Source organism: Sus scrofa, chromosome 13 (assembly GCF_054392235.1).
Source record: "Sus scrofa isolate SSC_HxYL_T2T_F1_AM1 chromosome 13, Sscrofa_HxYL_maternal_Yorkshire_Landrace_v2.0, whole genome shotgun sequence".
NCBI lineage: Eukaryota > Metazoa > Chordata > Mammalia > Artiodactyla > Suidae > Sus > Sus scrofa.
The window spans coordinates 132,429,478-132,441,728 of NC_139395.1; the positions used below are offsets into that span (position 1 = coordinate 132,429,478).

Sequence of the window (12,251 nt, forward strand, 5' to 3'; positions counted from 1 at the left end):
TCAGTTTTCTCTAAAACAAGGGTCTTAGCACATCATTTCCCTGCCTTGAAATTTTCAACACCATTCAGTCTTGTCTAACATAGTAAACAAGCCAATGTACTGTGTTGATCCAAGCTTCCTTGCCAGTGTTGTCCCTTAGCACCTGCCCACTGCCCACATTCCCTTTGGCCCTAAGGACTCTGTGTTCTTCAGATGCCCCATGCTTTCATCCCCTGTTGGCCTGTGCTCATCCCTTGACCTGGAGTGCCTTCCCTCAACCCCTCACCCCTGGGAACACCTGACCAATCCCTCAAAACCAGCTCAGGTATTCTCTTGGGGTCTTCCCCACACCTCCGCAAGCTGGTTTAGAGATTTATTTTCCCCTGCTTTCAAAGCACTTTGTACATCTCTATCATGGTTGGAATATTGACTGTTGAAGACACATAGATTAGCTGAGGTCTTAGAGAATTAAAGGGAGAATAGTACAGGACCAAAAACTGTGCTAGTTTTGTGAACCCTGTGCTAGCAATGCTGTATCTTTTCTGTTTTTCTCTTTTTTTAAAAAATTGCGGACATATGTTTTGGATTAAAAAATGTTATTAGGAGTTTCCATTGTGGTTCAGCAGTAACGAACCTGACTAGTATCCATGAGGATGTGGGTTTGATCCTTGACCTTGCTCAGTGGGTTAAGGATCTGGTGTTGCTGTGAGCTGTGGTGTAGGTTGCAGATGTGGCCCAGATCTGGCAGTGCTGTAGCTGTGGCGTAGGCCTGCAGCTGCAGCTCCGATTCAACCCTTAGGCTGGAACTTCCATATGCTGTGGGTGTGGCCCTAAAAAGAAAAAAAAAAGTTATTAAACATAACCAGTATCATGTTTTTATTTTATCATATTGTCTGGGAAGTTGTAAGCATGTTCCTTGAAAGGCTAGGGAGAAGTGTCTTGAGTACTTGCTGAGTGTTTCATGTATTATGATTCTAGATGCCTTAGGATCTCGGTGGAAGTGATCACATATGGTGCCCTCAGGGACATGACAAGAGAGCTGGTCTCTGTGGATGTTGCCCAGGTCTTGGTGCTGCCACTCAGGTGACCAGCCCAGGATTCTCCTTGTCCTCATATACAGGGAAGATGTGAACGAGAGCCCCTATTTTTAGAGCTGGAATATCAGGACAAGGCAATCATGACAAGAATTTAATGAATCTGAACACGCCTCCAGGCTAGAGATTGTTGCTTGAGGTGCAGAAGAGTATGCACTTCCTGTGATAAGATTAAAAATAAAACATTTCATTTTGGGTTAATTAGCAAGTACTAATACTTATTTAGAGCCTACTATGCCCCCTGGACTGTGCTAGGTGCTATAGGGGGTAGGGAGGTGTGAGTTTTAGGAGATAAACAGAGGACCACAGGGAAGAAGAGTTTGATGTGGCTCTTTCTGTCGTAGTGGCATGTGAGCACCAATTCTGAGTGTCTATAATGAGTCAGATATTGTACCAGGTAAGTCTGTGTACATCATTGCATTTAATTACAATAGTAACTGGCTTATAAATTATAATCACTATTGTTGCCCTGTTTTACAGAAGAAGAACCTGAGAGCCAGGGAGGTTAGGTAGCTTGTTCAAAGACTCACATGTGGCAGAGATGGGATGTAAGCTCTGATATGTCATGAGGTTAGACCTTGAAGTACTTATAGTGTATTAAGTTTTGAACACTGTGAATGGCACTTGTGAATGGCACTCGTGATGTGTGAATGGAGATTTCAGGCACAGGAACAGTCAGTAAAATCTGGAAGAGTTACTAGCCCTGGATAACCAGATGGGCTCTGAAGAGGTGGAATTTTGGAGGGGGATAGACAAGGGCATGGAGGTGGAACCAAGCTCGGCTTATGTGTGAGAGCCCTTACTGGCTTATGGAAGAGAGGATATTACTGGAGAGACTGGGAAGCAAGGCTGAGACCTCGGTGGGTTATGAAAGAGATTGTCTTGATGAGGTTAGACTGGCTGGGCCAGTTAAGAGCGAGGGGGCAGCGTGAGGTGGTGGTTATTTGGTGTGGCTATTCTGGAAGTGGAATGGGGAGTAGGTTGGGAGGTGGGGAGACCCTGAGTAGGAATTCAACTAGGAGTCTCCTGTGATGTTGGAGGGGCCGCTTTCATGAGGGTGATGGCAGTGGGGATAGAGATGGTGAGATGGCGGGACTGAATTTGGTGAAAGATACAGCCCAGCTTAGTGACAGAATATGCAGTGGGTTGAAGGCGTGGGAGAAGTTAAAGGTGACTTCACGGCTGGTGCCCTGGGAGATGAAGTGAATCAAAGACTTAGATGAGGAAGCTGAGATGGTCAAGTGCAAATGGGCAAGTACTGTGTGCCCATGGGGAAAGTTGGGGACTGGCATGGTGCTCAGAGGTCAGGGTTCAATTATAGATCCTGGCAGTCCCAGGGATTTTTTTTTTTTCTTTTTAGGGCTGCACCTGCAGCCTATCGGGGTTCCCAGGCTAGGGGTCGAATCAGAGCTGTAGCTGCTGGCCCATGCCACAGCCACAGCAACTCGGTATCCGAGCCTCATCTGCGACCAACACCACAGCTCAGGGCAAAGCCGGATCCCTTGCCAACTGAGTGAGGCCAGGGATGGAACCCGCAACCTCATGGTTACTAGTCAGATTCATTTCTGCTGAGCCACAATGGGAACTCCAGTCCCAGGGTTTAGAGACCCTGGAGTTATGAATAGCCTTTCCTTTGGAAGGCCCCCAGGGCCCCACTTCTTTGCCCTCCAGGTTGTGGAGGAAGAAGCCACTGACACAGGCCTCTTGCCTTCCCAGTGATGGGCCCACGTTCTGGAGAAATTCAGACAGGAGCCTGGAGCAGTATTCTATACTGAGGCTTTGGAAGGAGCCTTAGTCAGTGTGGGCTGTCTCTGTAGACCCCCAACCAGCAGAGTGCAACCACTGATATATCCAGTTTAGTGGCTGAAGTCAGTGAGGGGTGCATGCACTGTGGAAGCTGTCAAACCCTGTAGCTGTGGCAATAGCCCCTCACAATGGGCCTTGCCACTGATGTCAGCCTGGAATAGCCACCTCCAAGGCCTCCAGCTGTCCTTTCGATTTTGGGGAGTGGAGCTGATAGGGCCTGCTCCAGCTTCTCCCCTCCCTTGCAGGAAAGCCTGGCAGAGCACCCAGCCCAGGGTACTAGCTCGAGTTGAGTGGCTCTCCTTTGCCTACTCCTTCTGCTCTCTTAGAATGCAACAACCTTGGAAAAAAGAAGAAGCTACTCTTTCCTCCAAACTCCCATGATGGTGTGTGCTTGCTGACAGCCACCCACCTAGCTCCTGCCACCACAATGACATGGGCTTCTCAGTGGCACCTGGTAGCATGTGGGGGCCAGACCACCCCCCTTCTTCCTACTTAATAGCAACTTCAGCAAGTGCTCTGATTTTACTGAATTTTTCTGAGCCTTGGCTTTCCCTTCTGCCTTACAGGGTTGTTGTAACCACAGCTGCCCGCTGAATGTACTTATTGCTGTCCATCTCTTTAGTGGGATGTAGTGGAGGGACCCCTCTGAGAAGAAGGTGAAATGGGATTTATAGGGTCTTGGGGTTGTCTTAGGGGAACATCCTATACTAGGTCATTCTTTGTGAGGCTCTGCTTTTTGTGAAAGCCTCGGACAGGAGTGTTTGCTGCCTCATGCAGTGGTGGGTGATAGAATGCTCTGTTTAGGGCTCTTATTCATACACAAAATCAGCTCATACCCATGGTCTGGAAACCTAATCTCTGTGTTTAATGTAGTTTATCAGGGGAAGTGCATCCTTCAAGCCATCTCTTTTTAAAGATAGGTAAAAATAGTAAGAAATGATTATAAAAGGTTTTTATCTTTGGCAGGATGGTTTATCTTTGGCAGGATGGTTTCACATTGTTTTTTAGTTGTTAGCTGGGAATTACTTAGATGGACTATAGCTTCAGTATAGCATGGCTGAAGATGCTCACCTCAGTGTCTTCATCCTCTGGTTATTTTTATTGTGTCCATTTGTCCAGCTGCTCCTCCTCAGGTCCCGCCCAAACCCTTCCCAGCTGTTCAGGTGACAGCATCCTCATTGCTCTGAATACCCAGAGCAAGTATTCAGGTTTATACTTAGAACAAAAGTTAATAAATGATGCCTCAATGGAACAATAAATTTATAGTGTGTCACAGCCTAGCTGCTTGGACTGTGCTTTTAGCCTTTTGGGGCCAGGCTGTACAGCTCTATGGTGTAGGAATCCTCTGCAGAGAGAACATCAGAGTTGGAGCAAACTGGAAGAATCATTACTGCATTTACTTTTCTAATTTTTCTTAACACTTTACAGCCACAAGCATGATTTATCAATGTTTAGCAGAGAAGCCTATACTCTTTTGGGATAATATGCATTTGTTTTTATTTTCTGTTTAGCTGATACAGGCAGTTTTATTTCTGTGGATTTGCTGTTGAAACCAAGGTTTTGGATTTTGCAAATTTTGTGTTCTGGTAGTTCTGTTCTACTGGTGAGCTGTTTGAGTCTTTCCTCGCTATGCAGCCTATTTTTTTGATAGTGCTTTTTCTCTATCATGTTTCTCCTTTCTGTGGGTTGCGTGCTTGCCAGGCTTCATCTAGGACTTTGTTTTACTTTCTTTCTTTTTCTTTTTTTTTTGGGGGGGGGCATACCTGTGGCATGCAGAAGTTCCCAGGCCAGGGGCTAAACCTAAGCCACAGTAGTGACAATACCAGATCTTTAATCACCTGGCCACTAGAGAACTCCTTGTTGTACTTTCTTATTGCACCTTTGTGTCCTATCTGCATGTACTTAATTTTTGTATTTTAAAACTCTTGTCTGTTTGTTTTGCTCTAGAAGCCAGATTTGGTACTGGGGAATATGTGCTCTGGTCATTGGAATAATATGTAACATTGCTATGGAAGTACAGGGAGGCTGAATTAATAGGCAGATGGTTGCTTGATGAAAGCAAGAGTTGAGCAGAGAGAGGTGGGTAGTCTTAGGAAACAAAGAGTCAAAACATTTGGGAGTTGACCTTGATTCTGACCTTTTCCACACACTCTCACATCTCTTCTGTCTTGTGTGCTTCTGGACTCTATCCTAAAGTTATATCCTGAATTCACCCCAGTTTCCCAATCTCTGCCACGAGCTCCCACGACTGCCTCTCCCAGGCTAAGCCACCATCTTGCCTTGTTTAGACAGGACTGTCTAAAAGAACTTTCTAGGGTGATGGACTGCTTGTATCTGTGCTGTCCTGTATGGTAACCCACTAGCTACACATGACTATTGATTTAGCACTTGAAATGTGACCAGTATGATCAAGAAACTGAATTTTTCATTTGAATTTGAATTTTTAAATTTTAATTTGGATTTTTAATTGAACCTAATTTAAATTAATTTAGATTGATATATTCACATGTGGCTAGTGGCTACTGTATTGCACAGTGTGTGTCTAGACCATACAGTAGCCATGTAACCATGTATTCTGTGGATCCTCTCCTCATAATTCTCTCTCCACAGCCAGAGTGATCTTTCAAAATGTAGATGAGACTGGGAACACCCAGTGGTTTTGCATCCTGCACTTCTCTGGCCTCTGCAGTCCTCTCTTCTTTCTCCCCTCCTCCAGCTCCCTGAGTTTCTTTCTGTTCTTTGAGGACACAGCCAAGATATTCCTGGAGGAGTAGCCTTTTTTCTTCCAGAGAGAGTGCTCTTCCCACTTGCTTGCCTGGTCCCTCATCCTGAGGTCTTGCCCTCCTAGAGAGCCCCCCATCCCCACCCCAGCTTGCTGTATCAAAACCCCAACTCTCCTGTCCCCACCCCCAGGCTCTACTATTACTCTTATTTCTGCCAGAAATGATCTTTTATGTCTCTTTCTATTTATTTTCCATCCCTCCATGCTAGGTTGCAAATGTTATCAGGACGCTGAGCTTGCTTGTCTCTCTCTCTGCTGAATAAACTCCTCCTGCCCCACATCCTCCACTCCTGCTCCCACTTCTGTAGAGGGAGAAGACTCACAGCCTCATCTTCTCTCATAGCTTCTTTTCCAGACTCTGCACAGACCATCCCCTTCTGTTAACTTGGATGACATCCAGCTGGGGTACGGTGTCCTTGAGTAGTTTCATTTTTCTTGTTGTAGTCACATTCTTGTCTTCCTCCCTAATCACCTCTCTTTACTTGTGTGTTCTCACATTTCCTTAGCTACTCATTTCAAGATAATCTCAGTTATTTCAAATCACAGTTTTACTTTGAGTAGTAAGAATATCCAGCCCTTCTAAAGCTGAGAAGATACAAAAGCCTAAGCAAATCTTGCTTAGAGAAAAGGAAACATTTTGAACTGCCTGTTCTATCCACTTACCTTTTTCAACGCTAAAATATATACAGTTAAGAAAACTATTATTGGAGTTCCTGCTGTGGTGCAGTGGGTTAAGGATCTGGCAGTGTCTCTGCGGCTGTGTAGGTTCAGTCCCTGGCCCAGTGCAGTGGGTTAAGTAAGGATCCAGTGTCGTTGCCGCTGTGGCATTGGTCACAGTTGTGGCTTGGATTCCGTCCCTGGCCCGGGAACTTCCATACGCTGGGAGTGTGGCTGAAAAAGAAAAAAAAAAGAAAAGAAAACTGTTATTTTTATTATTAAAAAGTGAAACCTTGGAGTTCTTGTTGTGGCTCAGTGGTATGAACCCGACAGTTATCCATGAGGATGGGGGTTTGATCCCTGGCCCCACTCTGTAGATTGCAGACGAGGCTTGGATCCTGCATTGTTGTGGCTGTAGTGTAGGCTGGCAGCTGCAGCTCCAATTCAACCTCTAGCCTGGGAACTTCCATATGCCGGCATAATGAAGGCATGTTATAGACAAATAATACAAGAAAACAAAACACACCAAATTTCTGATTCCTAATGAACTACTCAGACTTAAAAAATGCTTTCTTCAAATAATCAGATTTCTTAAAAAAAAAAAAAGTGAATCCATGTTCCTGAAGAAAAATTAGAAAATACAAAAACTATGTGAAGAAAAAAAAAAAATCCCACATTATCTCCCCATGCTGATTTGACACTTGTGCATGTACAAGTTGTGTATATTACATCATAATCCACTTTTTGGTACTTGCTTTCTTCACTCAAAAATACCATGTACAGGAGTTCCTGCTGTTGGTACAGCAGGTTAAAAATCTGGCGTTGTCTCTGTGGTGAAGCAGGTTTGACCCTGCTTCCAATGTTGCTGTGGCGTAGTCTCAGCTGTGGCTAAGATTCCATCCCTGGCCCAGGAACATCTGTATATCGCAAGTGTGGCCATAAAAAAACAACCAACCAACAAACACGTACAGGTTTTCCTATCAGTAAATACGCATCCTGAGTCAATATTAAATGGCTAAAGAGTGTTAACCCTTTATGGATATACCATAATTTCCTATATAAATCTCTTCTTGAGTATGCAGGTTATTTCTTTTCACTATTATAATCAGTTAATTTAGTTCATTTCTTTTCTCTCCTTTTTTTTTTTTTTTTTTAAATCCTAGAAAATACTGCATTCTTGTCCATTTTATCTCCCTTTTGCACAAGTGTGTGAGTCAGAGTCTTCCCTGGTGTTGGTATGTAATTTGTCCTGGACATGGATTTGTTGTGACTCCATCTACCTACATCATGTTTCTCTTTGAGGCAATGACCGCTTGTTTTCCACGCTGTTCTATAGTTATAAAAACAAGGGTTACTTGGGATGCTGTTTTCTGATTGCGTGGCTCACACATGCTCCCTCTCCCTTCCTGTCCTCCAGCGGAGGTTGGTCTCCAAGAACACACTGTTGTAAACAAAGTTCTCTGAACACCTACTGATTGACAGAGTGGTGTATTTTTATTTAAAATGACTGTTCACTTGCTCCTCTGAAACATGTTGTAACCTTGACCTTTATATTTGCTACTGTTTTAATATTTGTTTAAATGGCAGGCATTGTAAAACAAGGTGACTTCGTCCTTGCTATTACTTCTTAATAGTATGAAGGGTCCTACAACATAAAGTAATACGTGGATGGCTTTGTAGCTCTAGTATCTGTATTGAAATACCTTGAAAAGTGGGCTTTTTTTAAAAATTATTTTTTATTTTTTGGCTGCTCCCGAGATGTATGGGAGTTCCTGGGCCAGGGATAGACCCCTTGCCACCTGAGCTGCTGTAGTGACAACACTGGGTCCCTAATGTGCTGTGCCACAAGAGAAATTCTAAAGAGTGGGTTTAAGCAATGCTGGCTGCTCCTCTCTCTTGGGTTTAATCGCAGGGTGGAAGAAATTGTCAGAGGGCATTGTTTTAGAGCCTTGGAAAAGCCCTGGTGGTATTTCTTGACTTCTTTGTAATTTCAGGTTTCTGGATCAAGTCTTGCATCTTGGTCAAGTTTCTGTTCAGTGCTTCATGTAAATGATAATTAGAATCTTATTTACCTAAGAACATGCAGAGAAGTGCACGTTGGCCATACAGGGCTGGGTGGCCTCTGGAGCTAGAGAGGGTCCATGGTGTGATTTGGGTGAGGTAGGACAGGGGATGTGGAGATGGCCCCGCTGTCCTGAAGAACTGTGTGAGGCTGGCTTCTCCAGAAGGCAGGAGAGCTGGGACAGTGCAGGTCTGGTGTCCATGCTGCTAAGAATGTGACTTTCGCCAAACAAACTTGAAAAGCCAGTATTCCTGATGATGCCTCAGGCTGTTTCTCTATGCCCTGCCATAGGGTTTTCTTTTGATGATCCACATTGTTTGGGTTCCCCAAAGACTTGAAATGGAGCCTATGCTTCGAAATATTTTAAATCCAAATCGGAAGAGCCCTGAAGGCCTGTTTGAGAGAGAGACTAAACTGAGTAACTGAATGACAAATAACTACGCAAAACTTGCCATTCTTTCTGTAAATGTTTGTTCAGCCCTGCTCTGAACTGCTCAGGTACTGTTTTTGCAATTCAGTAATGAACGTGATAAAGCTTTCCTGCCCTCAGGGAGCAAATCAATGCTCTGAATGTGGTGGTCCTAAGTGAAGGAGACATGGGTTTCTCACAGATGCAGACTTTGATGAATAAGATGCTCACAGTTGTGAAATGAAAGTGAATTTGGGGTTAAGGACTGTCATCTCGGGGGGATAAGCATGGGGATGTGGGAATTGGTCACAGGCAGTGTGGACAGGTGTATGGGTGTGGGCCCTGGGACCTGGGGAGCATCTGCAGAGGTGTAGGTGGAAACGTGTAGTTGGTTTTGACGTGGGCTGCTCTGAAGGCTTGAGGACTAGCCTGGTGTCCCCGAAGGTCCTTGAAGAGATGCTTTCCTGACAGTGAGACGCTCAGAACTGGGCAGTTCAGCCAGCTCTCTAGACCAGGGCTACTTGCAGTGTGATCAGCTGACTGGTGCCAAGAGATAAGGACAAACGTGGAGAGTAAGCGTTTAGAAATTTCCGTAGCAGCTTGACATTGCTGCCCCATCCAAGTGCATGAGCAGTGACTTAGTTTGTCTGAACAGGATACTGACCCATCAGGTTCTGTGGTGCTTACATGCACAAGTTCACACCTGGCTGGAGCCGTGAGCAGCCACATGCAGTGGGACCACCGGACCATGTATCTTCCCTTAATGAATAGAAGCCAGTCCCCCTGCCCCCCACCACCACCCTCCGCAAAACAGGGAGTTCCCTCCCGTTATGGCTCAGTGGAAACAAACCTGACTAACATCCATGAGGATGCAGGTTTGATCCCTGGTCTCGCTCAGTTGGTTAATGATCCGGCAGTGCCGTGAGCTGCAGTATAGGTTGTAGACATGGCTCAGATCTGGCGTTGCTGTTGATGTGGTTGTCGTGTAGGCTGGTGGCTATAGCAGCGATTCGACTCATAGCGGGAACCTCCATGTGCTGTGGGTGTGGCCCTAAAAAGACGAAAAACAAAAACAAAACCAAAAAACCCATAAAACAAAAACCAACCTAGCCTTCAGGACAGTAGTTTGGGAGACACCATGTTAGCCCAAGCATGAAGCTGAGGGCCCTCAAGTCAAGAACTTAAATAAATAGAAGACCATTGATCTGTTCTAGTTTCAGTTCAGGTTTTTGTTTGGGTACAACAACCCTTCCTCTCTTCCTTTTCCTTCTCATCAGCCGGTGTTCTCTTTCCTTGAACATTATTTTTCTATGTACATTGTACACAATTCTATACATATTTTCAATACACTTTACACACAGTTCATAACTTTGTCATTTTAAATTGTGTTACAGTATTTTGCTGCGTGTACATATCACAGGTTCTTACTTCCTCTATTTGGAGCCATTGCTTTTTCCTATTATTAATAGTTCATCTGTGAATATTTTTGTACAAATTAGGGTTTATTTTTTTCTTTCTTACTGTTAGGTTCCTGAAGTCATACCCGAAGAAGAAATATTGTATCAGAGTTCACGATTTTATTATTCTCTAGAATGAAGGAACCAATTTATATTGTGAGAACAGACATACAGGTTTATCTCTGTAGCTTTAGACTGGGTAATTTTAAGACTTTTTGTTAGTTTTGTAGGCATATTATTGCCTTGAGATTGTTTTAATGTGCTTACTGCAGGAGAGAGTGAAGATAGGATGGTTTGATTTTTCTTTATTTTAAAATTTATGTTATTTATTTATTTTGGCCACTCCTGTGGCATGTGAAAGTTCCTGGGCCAGGGATTTTACCTGAGCCATAACAGCGACAATGCCTGATCCTTAACCACTAGGCCACCAGGGAACTCCCTTAAATTTTTTTTTTTAATTTTAATTTTTTTCTAAAGACATATCACACAAAATCTTAAGACAAAGGACACTGGACATTAAGAAAGAGGTGGTCCACACTAGTCTTTACAGATGAGATCCTAGTTTCTGCAATTTTAGCATAGTGCTCATACAAGAAAGTCCAACCTCATTTCTTGGCTGCACTATTGGCCACATGAAGGCAAGTGTTTGAGAGCATTAGGTAAGGTAGTGATCTCAGTGGGGGTGTGTGGGCAGTGAGAGGATGAGTTTGAGGGTTTGAAAACTCTTAAGAGTCAATTAGCTTAGCTCTGATCCCAGGCTATAAACCGTCCTCTGTGCTTCCTTCACGAAGGAATTTGGGGGAGGTTTGTCATCACTGACTTGTCATCATTAGTGAGAGAAGGTGTTCAGAGCACAGGGCATGGAATATTGATCTTGTATGTGAAAGAAAGTGTCATATAGGACCAATGTTTAGACATTAATGAGGCAAGAGGGAGGAAAGTGTAGATCATTATACTGGGGTGTTAGTTGTATATGGGGTAATTTTTAAAGGGTTTTCTGTCTTGGAGTTCCCATTGTGGCTCATTGGAAACGAATCTATTAGCCACGAAGATGCAGGTTCGATCCCTGGCCTCGCTTAGTGGGTTAATGATCCGGCGTGCCATGAGCTGTGGTGTAGGTCGAAGACACAGCTTGGATCCTGCACTGCTGTGGCTGTGACATAGGCTGGCAGCTGTAGCTCAATTCCACCCCTAGCCTGGAAACCGCCATATGCCACAGGTGTGGCCCTGAAAGACAAAAGACAAAAAAAAAAAAAAAAAAAAAAGTGTATTTTCTGTCTCACTGTGTCATGAATGTTTACAACTACTGACAGGTCCCCCAGATAGTGCTTCCACCTCAGAGCCTCTAGTGAGGGGCATATGCTGCTTTAGAGGCCAGCCTGAGTGTTGGATGGAAGATGCCCGTGGATGTTTATAATAGAATCCTTCTCTATGGGAGCTTGTTTGTGAATCCCAAAGCCTTTTTCTCTTTGATTATGGACTTTGTGACAGTGCTATCAAGTGATGCCAGAAATTTGAGATTGAATGTTTCATATAATTACTTTTTTTTTTTTTTTTTTTTTTTTTTTGTCTTTTTAGGGCCGAACCTGTGTCTTATGGAAGTTCCCAGGCTAGGGGTCCAATCAGAACTGTAGTCGCCAGCCTACACCAGAGCTACAGCAATGCCAGATCGGAGATTAGTCTGCAGCCTACACCACAGCTCATGGCAACACTGGATCCTTAACCCCCCTCAGTGAGGACAGGGATCAAACCCTCTGTGGATGCTGGTTGGGTTTGTTAACCACTGAGCCATGACAGGAACTCCTGGTATAATTAAATTTTTATCAAATTCCCTAATAAGTCAAAAAGTCTTGGCAGTGAAATTACCAAAGCCTTTATGATTATTTAGAGATTATGTACTCTTGCACTTTATAGCTATTTCATATTTTTCTTCAGAAAAATGCTGTACTTGAATGTTTTTCTTTTTCTGCTTGCTTATTTCTTGGTTCTCCCACTGGTTACCTAA

At 44.0% G+C, this 12,251-nt stretch overlaps 1 protein-coding gene and 1 non-coding gene across 6 annotated transcripts in view; one reads left to right on the plus strand and one right to left on the minus strand.

The window, feature by feature from the left end:
• USP13 (ubiquitin specific peptidase 13) overlaps positions 1–12,251 on the plus strand; it is a 126,671-nt gene that overhangs the window by 10,900 nt on the left and 103,520 nt on the right. The gene's annotated exons all lie outside the window — the stretch shown is intronic.
• LOC146397617 (small nucleolar RNA SNORA81) lies at positions 10,724–10,845 on the minus strand. The gene has a single exon (XR_014825384.1). It is a non-coding gene; the product is annotated as a small nucleolar RNA SNORA81 (small nucleolar RNA).